This window comes from Orcinus orca, chromosome 18 (assembly GCF_937001465.1).
Source record: "Orcinus orca chromosome 18, mOrcOrc1.1, whole genome shotgun sequence".
Classification (NCBI taxonomy): Eukaryota; Metazoa; Chordata; class Mammalia; order Artiodactyla; family Delphinidae; genus Orcinus; species Orcinus orca.
In genome coordinates this window covers 70,207,899-70,220,384 of record NC_064576.1, presented here as the reverse complement: position 1 = coordinate 70,220,384, position 12,486 = coordinate 70,207,899, and the positions used below count along the sequence as shown (strand labels likewise).

The 12,486-nt window shown below is 45.3% G+C and overlaps 1 protein-coding gene across 2 annotated transcripts in view; it reads left to right on the top strand.

Moving 5' to 3' along the window:
* FRY (FRY microtubule binding protein) overlaps positions 1-12,486 on the top strand; it is a 329,930-nt gene that overhangs the window by 55,045 nt on the left and 262,399 nt on the right. The gene's annotated exons all lie outside the window — the stretch shown is intronic.

Here is a 12,486-nt window from a genome sequence, read left to right as displayed (position 1 = left end):
CAAAAAAAAAAAAACCTGAAAAGAGCTGACTTTAAGCAAACAATATATAGTAAACTATACTTAAAATTTTTTTTCCTCTGTGTTAGGAGATAATACATTCAGGCTGAAGAAATGCAAAATATGTGTGTGGCCTGAAACTTTGACTAAGTTCCACACATGAAGACAGCTGTTTAAATGTGGACCTTTACCTGTATTTCATTCATCAGTAGTAGAATCAGATTAATAAAATTTCACCTTTGAAAAAGGACCCTGAAGAAGCTTAACCCCTGTGCCCTCTGACAGAAACGTCTCAATAATATCCTCATAGACAGCATGTTTGGCTTCTGTTCACATACCTCCAGTGACAGGAAACTCATTATCTCCAGAGGAAATTCATTCACTCCGCATATCTACTGAGCACTTACTAAGTAACTGTCTTTGTGGAGCTTATCTCTAGCCAGAGGAGTCAGCCATAAATGATAAATTCAGTACTTAAGTAAATTATATGTTAGGGTGTTCATTCATTCCATTTTCAGATGTCTCTTTTTGCCAGAATGTTTTCCCTTATAGTTCCTTTCCTATAATGATTGTTTAGGTATTTGAAGACAGTGCTTATTGCCCTCTTAAATTCACCTAATTTTCAAATTATACACTCTTAGTTGGTTAAGCAGCTACTTAATACCTACCAGTTCATAACAAAGGACCACAGACTAGGTGGGGTAAACAACAGAAGTTGGCTCAGAGTTCTGGAGGCTGGAAGTCCAAGATCAAGATGTTGGCAGGGAGGCTTTCCTGGTGGTACAGTGGTTGAGAGCCCGCCTGCCGATGCAGGGGACACGGGTTCGTGCCCCGGTCTGGGAAGATCCCACATGCCGCGGAGCGGCTGGGCCCGTGAGCCATGGCCGCTGAGCCTGCGCGTCCGGAGCCTGTGCTCCGCAACGGGAGAGGCCACAACAGTGAGAGGCCCACGTACCACAAAAAAAAAAAAAAAAAAAAAAAAAGATGTTGGCAGGGTTGGTTTCTTTAAGGCCTCTCTTCTTGGCTTGCAGATGGCCATCTTCTCCCTGTGTCTTTTCTCTGTGTATGTCTGTGTCCTAATCTCTTCTTATCAGGACACCAGTCAGATTGGATTAGGACACTAGTGACCTCATTTTAACCTAATTACCTCTTTAAAGACCCTACTCCAACTACAGTCACATTCTGTAGTCCTGGGGGCTAGGACTTCAACATATGAATTTAATGGGGGACACAATTCAGCTCATAACATATATTCTTAAACTGGAACACCCACAAGCAGGCAGAGTACTCCACAGAAAGAATCAGGCAGGATGGTCACATCCCATGTGCTAGACATCTAGATCACCTGTGAAAGCCCCAGCATATTGACTGACATTGAACTTGCAGTCAACAAGAAGTGCGAAGTCTTTAAATCAGGGGTCCCCAGCCCACGGTACTGGTCCATGGCCTGTTAGGAACCGGGCCACACGGCAGGAGGTGAGCAGCGGGCCAGCTAACAAAGCTTCATGTGTATTTACGGCCGCTCCCCATTGCTTGCATTCAACATTAGATTCTCACAGGAGCGGGAACCCTACTGTGAACTGCGAATGCGAGGGATCTAGGCTGTGCGCTCCTTCTGAGAATCTAATGCCTGATGATCTGAGGTGGAGCTGAGGCGGTGATGCTAGCGCTGGGGAGCTGCTGCAGATACAGATTCTCATTAGCAGAGAGGTTTGACTGCACAGAGACCATAATAAACAATGACTTGCAGACTCATATCAAAACCCTATCAGTGAGCGGCAAGTGAAAACAAGCTCAGGGCTCCCGCTGATTCTGCATTGTGGTGAGGTGTATAATTATTTCATTATATACTACAATGTAATAATAATAAAGTGCACAATAAATGTAATGTGCTCGAATCATCTTGAAACCGTCCCCCTCCTTCCCCCAACCCCTGTCTGTGGAAAAATTGTCTTCCATGAAACCGGTCCCTGGTGCCAAAAAGGTTGGGGGGCTTCCCTGGTGGCGCAGTGGTTAAGAATCTGCCTGCCAATGCAGGGGACACGGGTTTGAGCCCTGGTCCGGGAAGATCCCACAAGCCGCAGAGCAACTAAGCCCGCGTGCCACGACTACTGAGCCTGTGCTCTAGAGCCCACGTGCCACAACTACTGAAGCCCGTGTGCCTAGAGCCCGTGCTCCGCAACAAGAGAAGCCACTGCAATGAGAAGCCTGCGCACCGCAACGAAGAGTAGCTCCCGCTCAACACAACTAGGGGAAGCCCACACGCAGCAACGAAGACCCAACGCAGCCAAAAGTAAAATAAATAAATAAATAAATTTACTAAAAAAAAATAGGTTGGGGACCGCTGCTTTAAATGACTTGGTTGTTTTTTTTTTTTTACATTTTTATTGGAGTATAATTGCTTTACAATGTTGTGTTAGTTTCTGCTGTATAACAAAGTGAATCAGCTATATGTGTACATATATCCCCATATTCCACCCTCCCTATCCCACCCCTCTAGGTGGTCACAAAGCACCGAGCTGATCTCCCTGTCCTATGCAGCAGCTTCCCACTAGCTATCAATTTTACATTTGGTAGTGTATAATTGAATGACTTGGTTTTAAGTCACATCTTCTTCCATCCTTTGCATAGATCATTCATTCGTTCAGCTATTCATTCAGTGAATCTGTCCTGAGCACCGCTACTTTGGAGGTACTGCACACACTGTATATGCAGCAGGGCAACAGGCAATGTCCCTGCCTTCTTTGGAACTTAAATTATGTCCGTGAAGGCTTTCAATAAACAAGTGAACAAACAAATATGTATTATAAATTGATACGTGCTACGAAGCAAATGAACATATAAGAGAGGCACCCTACTTCTGATAGTTTTTTTGGGGGGTGACCAAAGTACAGAGTTTGAAATAAAATATTATATTTTAGGTTTGGCCCATATTCCATCCTGTCCCAGTCATTTACAGGAGAGATCCTGGCTGTCATTTATTGTATACAGTGCCTCCCCCCGTCTCCCAGATCAGAACAATACCATTGTAAAATGTCATAGAACTAACAATAATATCCATTAGCTATACGTAACTAAAGGTCTAGCCGTCATATATAAAGTGGGACTCTAATTAGAGATATTAACAAGAATCAAGCTGCCCACTGCTAAGTTTTCTGTATCACTAGCCTGAGCCTTAAATGTTCCTCTGGTTGTGCCACATTTATCCCAAAAGGCCTTTGAGGTTGTCTGTTTGATGATTCTTAAAAGGTCAAGTCCATTTAAAGTGTTTCACTCATAATGTGGGGAAATGAAAGTTGTTTTCAATTTAAACAGAAAGAACACCATTTGCAAAACAGAATGCCCATGTTTATGGTATCAATGCTCAAAGGTGATATCCATCAACTTCTTTCAAATGGACCTGACCTGCCCATGCGGGACTACTCCAGAAATCTGGGTCCAAGGCAGTGTGGGTCCAAGGCCAGCCCTCACCCAGACCAGCTCCATGGTGCCCTCTCTCTTCTTACCTTGGGCATCCTTGGCATTTTTTTAAAATTTATTTACTTATTTTATTTATTTTTGGCTGTGTTGGGTCTTCCTTGCTGCATGCGGGCTTTCTCTAGTTGCGGCGAGCGGGGGCTACTCTTCGGTGTGGTGCACGGGCTTCTCATTGCGGTGGCTTCTCTTGTCGTGGAGCGCAGGCTCTAGGCGCTCGGGCTTCGGTAGCTGTGGCTCGCGGGCTCTAGAGCACAGGCTCGGTAGTTGTGGCGCACGGGCTTAGTTGCTCCGCGGCATGTGGGATCTTCCCGGACCAGGGCTCAAACCCGTGTCCCCTGCATTGGCAGGCGGATTCTTAACCACTGCGCCACCAGGGAAACCCCATCCTTGGCATTTTAACAACCAGTTCTGCACTTGCTGATCTGGTTCATCCTGGTTCCCCCCCACAGACGCAGCCTCTGTCTTTGTCCTCAGCCAGCACACCGAACATTTGGGTAAAAGGTACCCAAGCTTGCTTGGCTGCCAGTCCCCTGAACTGACTCTCTTTGTGGTCGGAGTAGGGAGAGTGCAATCAAATTCAGAGAACTGGGGACTGAGCAGTTCATCCAACAGGTACGTCAGCCTAGACTGTCACTGGGCTACCGACCCCAAGGTGATGTTGCCTTCACATCTGTGGCAGCATACTGAGAGCAGTAGAGAAAATGAAATGCTTTCATACACAGTCAAACCTCACCTTTAATTTAGCATGGAGTACGGCTTGTCAAGCTTCCTGAGCAGAGAGGTACTGTGGTAAGCATTTGTTCACGTTAGGTATTATTTGACATTAGTTTGCTTATTGAATCGGCACATTATAATCCATGATATACATAGAGTAAGTTAAATTGCAACAAAATTCATTCATTCATTTATTCATTTATTCAATATTCCTTGTGCACCTATCTTGTCCCTGTATTCTTCTGAGTTACTAGGATTACAGCCGGGAATAAAACAGGCATAACCCCTGCCCTCACAGATCTTATGTTCTAGTGAGGATGGGAGACAGACTATGAATGTGGACATATGTATTCTTTAGAAAGTGAAACATGCTTTGAATAAAATAAAGGAAGGAAAGGAGGATACAGTGACAGGGGAATGAAATCTTACCTTATAGATGGTGGTGGTCAGGGCAGACTTTGCTGATAGGCAGAGACTTGAAGAAAGAGAAGCAGTAAGGCATGTGGACATCTGGATAGAGAGAGTTCAGGTAGAGGCAAGAGCAAGTGCAAAGGCCCTGGGCTTGAACTGTTTGAGCAGCAAGGAGGCCACTGTGGCTGGACTGGACCTAGTGCTTCTTCATTGCTGGTGTTTCAGAAAGTGTAACAAAATTAGATCAGTTCTTCACTAGACTTGCTCTGTTTTGTTACTGCTGCTGTTCTTGTTGCTAACTAAAAGTATGTGAGAAAAGGGCATTTTAGTTCCCCTAAGTCTGTGTTATTAACTGGCTGAGTAGGTAATCCCAGGCAGCTGTGTGTGTGTGTACAGACATGTATGTCTGTATATCTACATATATACAAGCTTAATGAAATTAGGAGAGCAGTTGAGACATACATTTTTATGTTTAAATGTGAGAGTGAGGCTCATCTACCTGATTAAAAAAAAAGCCCTTTGTGGCCTGTGATGCAGTCTGCTCTTAGCAATCACTCCGGCCAGTGCTATCCTTTTCATCCTCCAAATAAAGCACAGGAGTTGGGTAAGAGCCAGAGTAGTTAGAAGTGTAAATAAGAGCTCTGATTCTTGGCAGGATTCCGCACACCTGTGTTAAACTGCCACAGGCGCAATCCTATTGGTGCAGACAATTTTATAAGCAACACCTGAGCGGGGGGAGGTTACTTCCTGAGGCCAGTCTTCTTTCCGCGCACAGTCGGCCTTCCCTGACCTCCTGCGGGCCCGCTCCTGGGTACTACGCATCCTGAGAAATGCTGGGAATTTTTTTTTCGGTTACGAAGATAACAGTTCTCATGCTTCCAAGTGTTTCCATGTGTCAGATTCTGAGGGGTGACCTGTGTTGGGAGCAGAGTGCATGCAGGTGATACTGTGCTGGTGAGCCTAGCTCAGCTCGTCCAGCGGGAGTGGTTCCGGCAGCCCAACGGGGCCATGGCTGCGACCTCAGAGGACGCCAGAACACTTGAGGTACAAGAAGAGCAAATGAATAAAACTTTATCTGCTTCAGAATTAGACTCTGAAATGCACCAATGTAGCTTCAATTGGTCCTGAGAGCAAAGTTTGCAAATTTAAGAACAGTGTTTGGACTCCTTCTTTGGCCATAACCAATATTTAAATATTTAATATTTTATTAAATATTTTAATGCTTCAGTCTCTCCATTGGTGAAATTCAGTGATGTGGTGGACCTTCACGTGATGTGAAGGTACGCTAATTAATTGGTATCTTCTCAGGAAAAAAAACCGTCACAGTGAGCCGTGGTGGTCCTTCTTGGTTGGAGCTGCTTCTCTGTGAATGACCGGCTGGGTAAGTGTGTCCCAGTAAAGTTAAGTCTTGTCCTTGACAAGTGTTTTCAGAGCATTATAAGATTTCATGGATCACATCCCGTATCAGCCTGGTTGTTTCCAAGGGCTGAACAAATGGGATTTAAAGAAATTTTGTGGTAATGGCAGAATATATCAGAATTAATCTCTAGAATTACATCTCTCTGCTTGGATATTTTAGTAAAAACAGGCATGTGATTTTTAGTCTCTTGTTTGTGTGAAACAATTAGTTGTTCTCCGTTTTATTGTGTCTGTGGATTTTTACAGAAAACCACTTGACAGATGCACAACCAAGAGTACATTTTGTATATTTAATGTATGGAGAGGGACGTTACCATAGCCGTTGCTTGTGGGCTCACCCACAGAAAGAAACTTCAGCAAGCATTTCATAGAATCTTTGATGTTCCAGGCACCGTGCTAGAGGCTGGTAATTCAGAGATGAGGCGCACGGTCTTCCACTTCTTTGAAGGAGCTCTCAGTTTAGTGGGAGGCAGACAAATAACAATCTCAAGACTGTAACAAGTGCAGCTGCAGCCCATTGAGGAGCATGGGGGAGGGTTAGAGTTGAGAAAGAGAAAGAGGAGACTATACGGTGGAGAGCATAGCAGTATGGTGAAGTGATGTTTGGGGGAGCTGCGGACAGTTCCCTTTGGCCGAAGCGCAGGGTTGCGTGAAGTTAAAGAAGTAGGAAAGGGTCTAGGATGACAACCAAAGGTTGAGCTTTATCCCCAAAGTGATAGAGGACCATTGAACAATCTGCAGCTGTAGGCAGGACTGCAAGACCAATGAGAAGACGGTTGCATTGAGCCCGGCAAGGAATCGTCAGGACCTGAGTTAAGACAGTGGTGGTGGGAATGAAGATGAGAAGACAGATACAAGAAATATTTAAGAGGGAGAGTTGACAGGGCTTCCTGAGTCTTTGGATGTGAGGGATGCGAAAGAACGGAGTTCCTGGCTTTCTGACTTGAGTGACTTAGTAAATGGCGGTGCCATTCCGGCAGTAAAGGAAGACAGTGGGAACTGGGGAAGGGAAGTGGTGAGTTCAGATTTAAAGATGTTGAATTTCAGGCACTTGCACGGTATCTAGGTGGAGACAGACCACAAAATGTAAAAAGGTACACGTGGACGGAGACCTCAGCAGAAGATCAGAAATGTAGAAATAATTCAGGAAATGTAAATTGGAGAGCGAAAGGGATTAGGAAGCGTATTCAGAAAGGGTGTGTGTGTTTAAGAAACTCGGCTGTAAGGAGGAGAACGTGGTGCGTTGTTTCATCAGGTGCTGCTGAATCCATAAAATGGACTTTTCCAGCCTGACTGGCCATGTGCGTGAAGGCGTTCTCTATCATTATCAAATCAACAGACTCCTCACAGCACTGTTTTAGAGGAGAAGGGTCGAAATTTTTACATTAAAAGTCAGTCAAGGTCAGACAACTGTCTGGGACTTTCTAACACCTCCTGCTATTCCTGAGTAGAAAAAGAGTTTCAAAATCTCATTAGAGGGCTTCCCTGGTGGCGCAGTGGTTGAGAGTCTGCCTGCCGATGCAGGGGACGCAGGTTTGTGCCCCGGTCCGGGAGGATCCCACATGCCGCAGAGCGGCTGGGCCCGTGAGCCATGGCCGCTGAGTCTGCGCGTCCGGAGCCTGTGCTCCGCAACAGGAGAGGCCACAACAGTGAGAGGCCCGCGTACCGCAAAAAAAAAAAAAAAAAAAAAAAAAAAAAAATCTCATTAGAGATGTTCTGGTCTTGATGCTTTGAATAGGATGGGTGTGGGATAGCTCCACTGAGAGATCTCTCCTTAACATGTCAGAAGGAACACCTGGCCTCCTAGCTTAACAGGCACTTGGTGGTTTGTAAAAGAGCCCTGGATCAGTCCATCGAGTTCTTCCACCACTGGAAACCTGGGGTGAGTCCCTTCCAGCCTAGGCTTGGGTTTTCCCTCCATATAATAAGAAGTGGATTTGACTGTATGCCTTACAGGACCCACTGCTCCAGGTTCACCAGACTTTGACTCTGTCGTCAGAGTTTCTTTTTGTTTTCCCTTCCCCATCCCTCCCATGTTTGCTTCTTCTACATGCATGGTTTCTGTAGTTTTCGGTTTACAGTACACTGCTAGGAAAGAGCCCCACCTACAACTGACACGGTTGGAAATTGTGGCAGGGGAATGAGAAATCAAACACCAAGAGAACTGAGACTGCTTTCTTCCAGCTTACTTTCTCCTTGGCTTTTCGCCTCTTTGGGCTTCCAGCTTACTCCTCCTCTTGGCCGAAATGGGAGTTTGTTCAAACAGATATCTGGGAGCCTGAAAAAATTATGGACAGCTTCTCCATGGGGGAGATTCAAGGCCTGGAGCCGCCAGGATCAAGTCACTAATGTGCTTTGACCCCCTGCCATTGGTTAGAATATTTGGTCGTTCATTCAGTTACCCCAGTAGCTCCTCATTCAATGATTACTTACCTAAGGGCCTCCTGTGTGCTGTTTATTGGGCTCAGCTGGGGTCCCAGGGTGCCGGCCTGAAAAGGTGAACACAATGAACATGGAATCTGCCCTAGTGGAGTTGATAGTGCAAAGAGGGAGGAAAGAATACTGGAAAAAGTTACACAGTAAAAGCGTAACTACAAATTGTGATAAGGGCTATTAAAAAAGTAAAAGTAGCAATGAGGAATTTTAAGAGTAGGTCTGGATTTAGACCAGGATGTCAAGGGAAGGCTTCTCTGAAGAAATGATGCTTAGATAGGAAGAAAAACAGGATTTAGCCAAACAAAGAGAACAGAGAAAGCATGTAGGCAGTGGCCCAGCACTGCTTAGACCCTGAGGTGGCCAGAGACTGGGCGGTGGGGGGGGGGGGGGGGAGAAGGGGAGACGGGAGACACAGGTGTGGCTAACTGGGCAGGAGCTGCAAAACCAGGAAAGTTTGAGTAGAAGAGTAGAGGTCAGGGCAGCAAATGCTGCTGAGATGCCATTTCCGTTAAAGACTGAGCAAGGTCCGCTGGCTCACTGGAGGCTACTGGTTACCTTAGCGAGAGTGTGGCCACAGGAGACTGAAGAGGAAATGGGGGGACAGGTGTGAAAGCAGCCTCGCTAAGACACTAAGCTGTGATGGGGAAGTCAGGAAGAGAAGGTAGAAATTGGAAGGCAATGTGGAATAAAAGGAAGCGTTGCGTATTGTCTGTTGCTTGCTTTTCAGATGAGAGGTTTATTCAGCGTTTTAATAAAGACAGGAAAGATCTCATAGAAGGAGAGTGGTTAAGATACAAGAGACTGAAGGAGTGAGGTCCCAGCAAGGCGGCAGAGATGGGTCAGAAGTGGCGTTTCCTCCATCCTAACAGGAGACGCGGGACGGTGGTTTTGGGGATTTGGTGGCAGAAAAATGGGAACCTTCACATCTGATGCCACCTGTGAGGCAAAGTCATCCTTGCGAATGGGATGGCAGGAGGGGAAAATGCAAGACATGACAGCTGCAGAGGAGGGAGCCCTGCTTACCCCACGACCCCTGGCGGGGCAGCCTGGTCCCCTGTACCTGCTGGCAGGGCTCTTTTCTCCTCACCATCTGTCCCACTGATCCTGTCAGCGTTCTTAGAAGTGTATAAGGAAGGTGTTTTGAGTTTGTTTTCTGTGGTTTTCCAATGCCAAATGACACCACTTTATGTAATTCCCTTATGAATCCAGAATATTCTGCCATGGGAGCAGTGCATTTTGCTCTGGTAATTTTTCTTCCCTGTTTTATTTCTGATTAATTTCATGATCCTCCCCACTCCGTGTTCTTGCTTTTACCCTTTAAGTTGCTTATACCCTTTGGCCTTGTAATCTGAAAAGCACATGATTTTGTGTCTGTCTTTTCTGGTTGTTTTTTGTAACTACATCTCACAGTTCGGTCTGCCTTCCATCCCATTTTTATAGAACACATTATGAAGTTGGAATCTTTCATGCAAGCCCACTTACAAAAATATCCAAATACTTTGCCTTGTGTATTTTTTGGCCTTTCCCTCCCCCAACACCCCCCCCCCCTTTTTTTTTTTTTGCGGTATGCGGGCCTCTCACCGTTGTGGCCTCTCCCGTTGCGGAGCACAGGCTCTGGACGCGCAGGCTCAGCGGCCATGGCCCACGGGCCCAGCTGCTCTGCGGCATGTGGGATCCTCCCAGACCAGGGCACGAACCCATGTCCCCTGCATCGGCAGGCGGACTCTCAACCACTGCGCCACCAGGAAAGCCCACCCCCTCTCTCTTATGATTAGGAACTTTCAGGCAACATTTGTGGCAATAACTAGAATGTCTGCTAGATCTTTCCTTTCCTTCCCTCTTCCCATTCCTGTTAGCCACCTGGCGCTCACCAGGCCCTGTTGCTTTCATCTCTGGGCTTTGTATTTGTTGTTTCCACTCCGTGTCCTGTGCTTGCGCTCTCCAGAACCCTGTCTCTTTGCTCCAAACACCCAGAGTCTGTTTTTCTTCTGGATGACAGTGTGAAGCAGGGGAGCCCCCTTGGAGGTATGAGTCCTTTTGTCGGGGGTTCATACGTCCATACCAAGTAGCTTTAGAAATAATGAAGGATGAGGAAGGGCACTAACAGTTGGTGAGCACTTGCCCGCTAGGTGCAGTCCTTATGCTGTATGAACCCTTGTGGTAATCCTGCTGCAGGGAGTGTGGATCCCAGTTTATAGACAGGTAAGCAAATCCCAGAGTCATTCGTGACTTCTTGAGAAATACTTCAGGGCCAGGACTGGAAACTGTCCTTCTTCCGTGCCTAAAGCTCAAGGGGACTGGAGGTTATCACTGGGCATCCTCTGGACACTTACGAAGGAGAGGCCCGGTTAAGGACCTTGACTTGCTTCAGACACTGCACTCCCTGTGATGTGGGGGTGGCTTGCCTGGCAATCAGGAGTCTTTAGCCCTCGAGTCCAGACAGGAATCTCCTTCACCACTAGGTGGCGATGTAGCAGCACCGCAAGTGGTCCCCGTGCAAATGGAAAAGTGGACCTGGGGACAAGCCTTCTAGGGCTAGGGCATTCGAACTTTTTTTTTCCTCCTTAAATAATTTCCTGACATAAAACTAACCATTTTGAAGTGACAATTCAGTGGCATTTAGTACATTCACAGTGGTGTGCAACCACTGCCTCTATCTATGGCTCCAAAGTAAAACCCCTTGACCATTAAGCAGATTCTCCCCAATGCCCCCCTCTCTGTGCGCTTGGCAACAGCCAGTCTGCATTCTGTCTTCATGGATTTACCTGTTCTGGGTGTTTTTAATAAATAGAATCATACGATATGTGACCGTTTGTGTCTGGCCTCGTTCTCATAGCATAATGTTCTCAAGGCTTATCCACGTAGCATGTGTCAGTACTTCATTCCTTTTTATGGCTGAATAATATTCCATTATATGGGTATACGACAGTTTGTTTATTCATTCATCCATTGATGGACATTTGGGCTGTTTCCCCCTTTTGGCAATTGTGAATAGTGCTTCTATGAACATGGGTGTACCTCTCTTTGGTTGAGTCCCTGTTTTCAATTCTTTGGGGTATATACCAAGAATGGCATTGTGGGGTCATTTGGTAAGTCTACGTTTAACTTTCTGAGGAACTCCTAAACTTTTCTACGGTAGCTGAACCATTTTGCATTCTCGCCAGCAGTGTATAAGATTTTTAAAACTTTTTTGACCAAGACGCACAATGAAAAATATATTTTACATTGCAACCCAGCATTCACATGTGTGTATGTGTTTATATAACATATGAATATATCATACATATTTATATATCATATATATGAAAACAAGTTTTATGAAATAGTGCTCACCCTTACTACTACATGATACACTCCTATGTGTCCTTCCTATTCTATTTTAATAGAAAAATAGACTGGTTTTGATCCACCAAATTAGTTCCATAACTCAAAGCAAAATGAAATCTTAGCTGTTAAGATCAGAGTACTATTCTAAATGTAAGTAGTAACATATCTCCTTTCCATTTGGATAGTCAAAGAATTTAGGCTATCATTCATCAGTTTAGCAATGCACAAGTTTGGCGGGGGGAGCTTATTTACCTTATGAAAATGACATTTTATATAGTATATTCTCAAACATGGACAATTTAGATCATATACAAATATAAGTGGTACTGCATGTAGTTGACAGTGTGAGGATTGTAATTAGATGTTATTCTATAGTCAAGCAATGAATTTTTGGGTGGGTATCGTACCTATGGTTTCTAGGGAAAGTCCTGTGATACATGTTATTTTCATGTATTGAATGGTTCAGTTCTTTATATATCACTTGAGTATTTCATAGTAGAGTAAGATACTGCAGCGTGCCATGGGATGACAGAAAGAGCAAGTGGTAATAGAAGAGAAAGAAATAGAATCAAGAGAATTGGAAGAGGGACTTCCCTGGCAGTCCAGTGGTTAAGACTCCGTGCTTCCAATGCAAGGAGCATGGGTTCCATCCCTGGTGGGGGAACTAAGATCCCACATGCTGTGTGGTGTGACCAAAAAAGTATT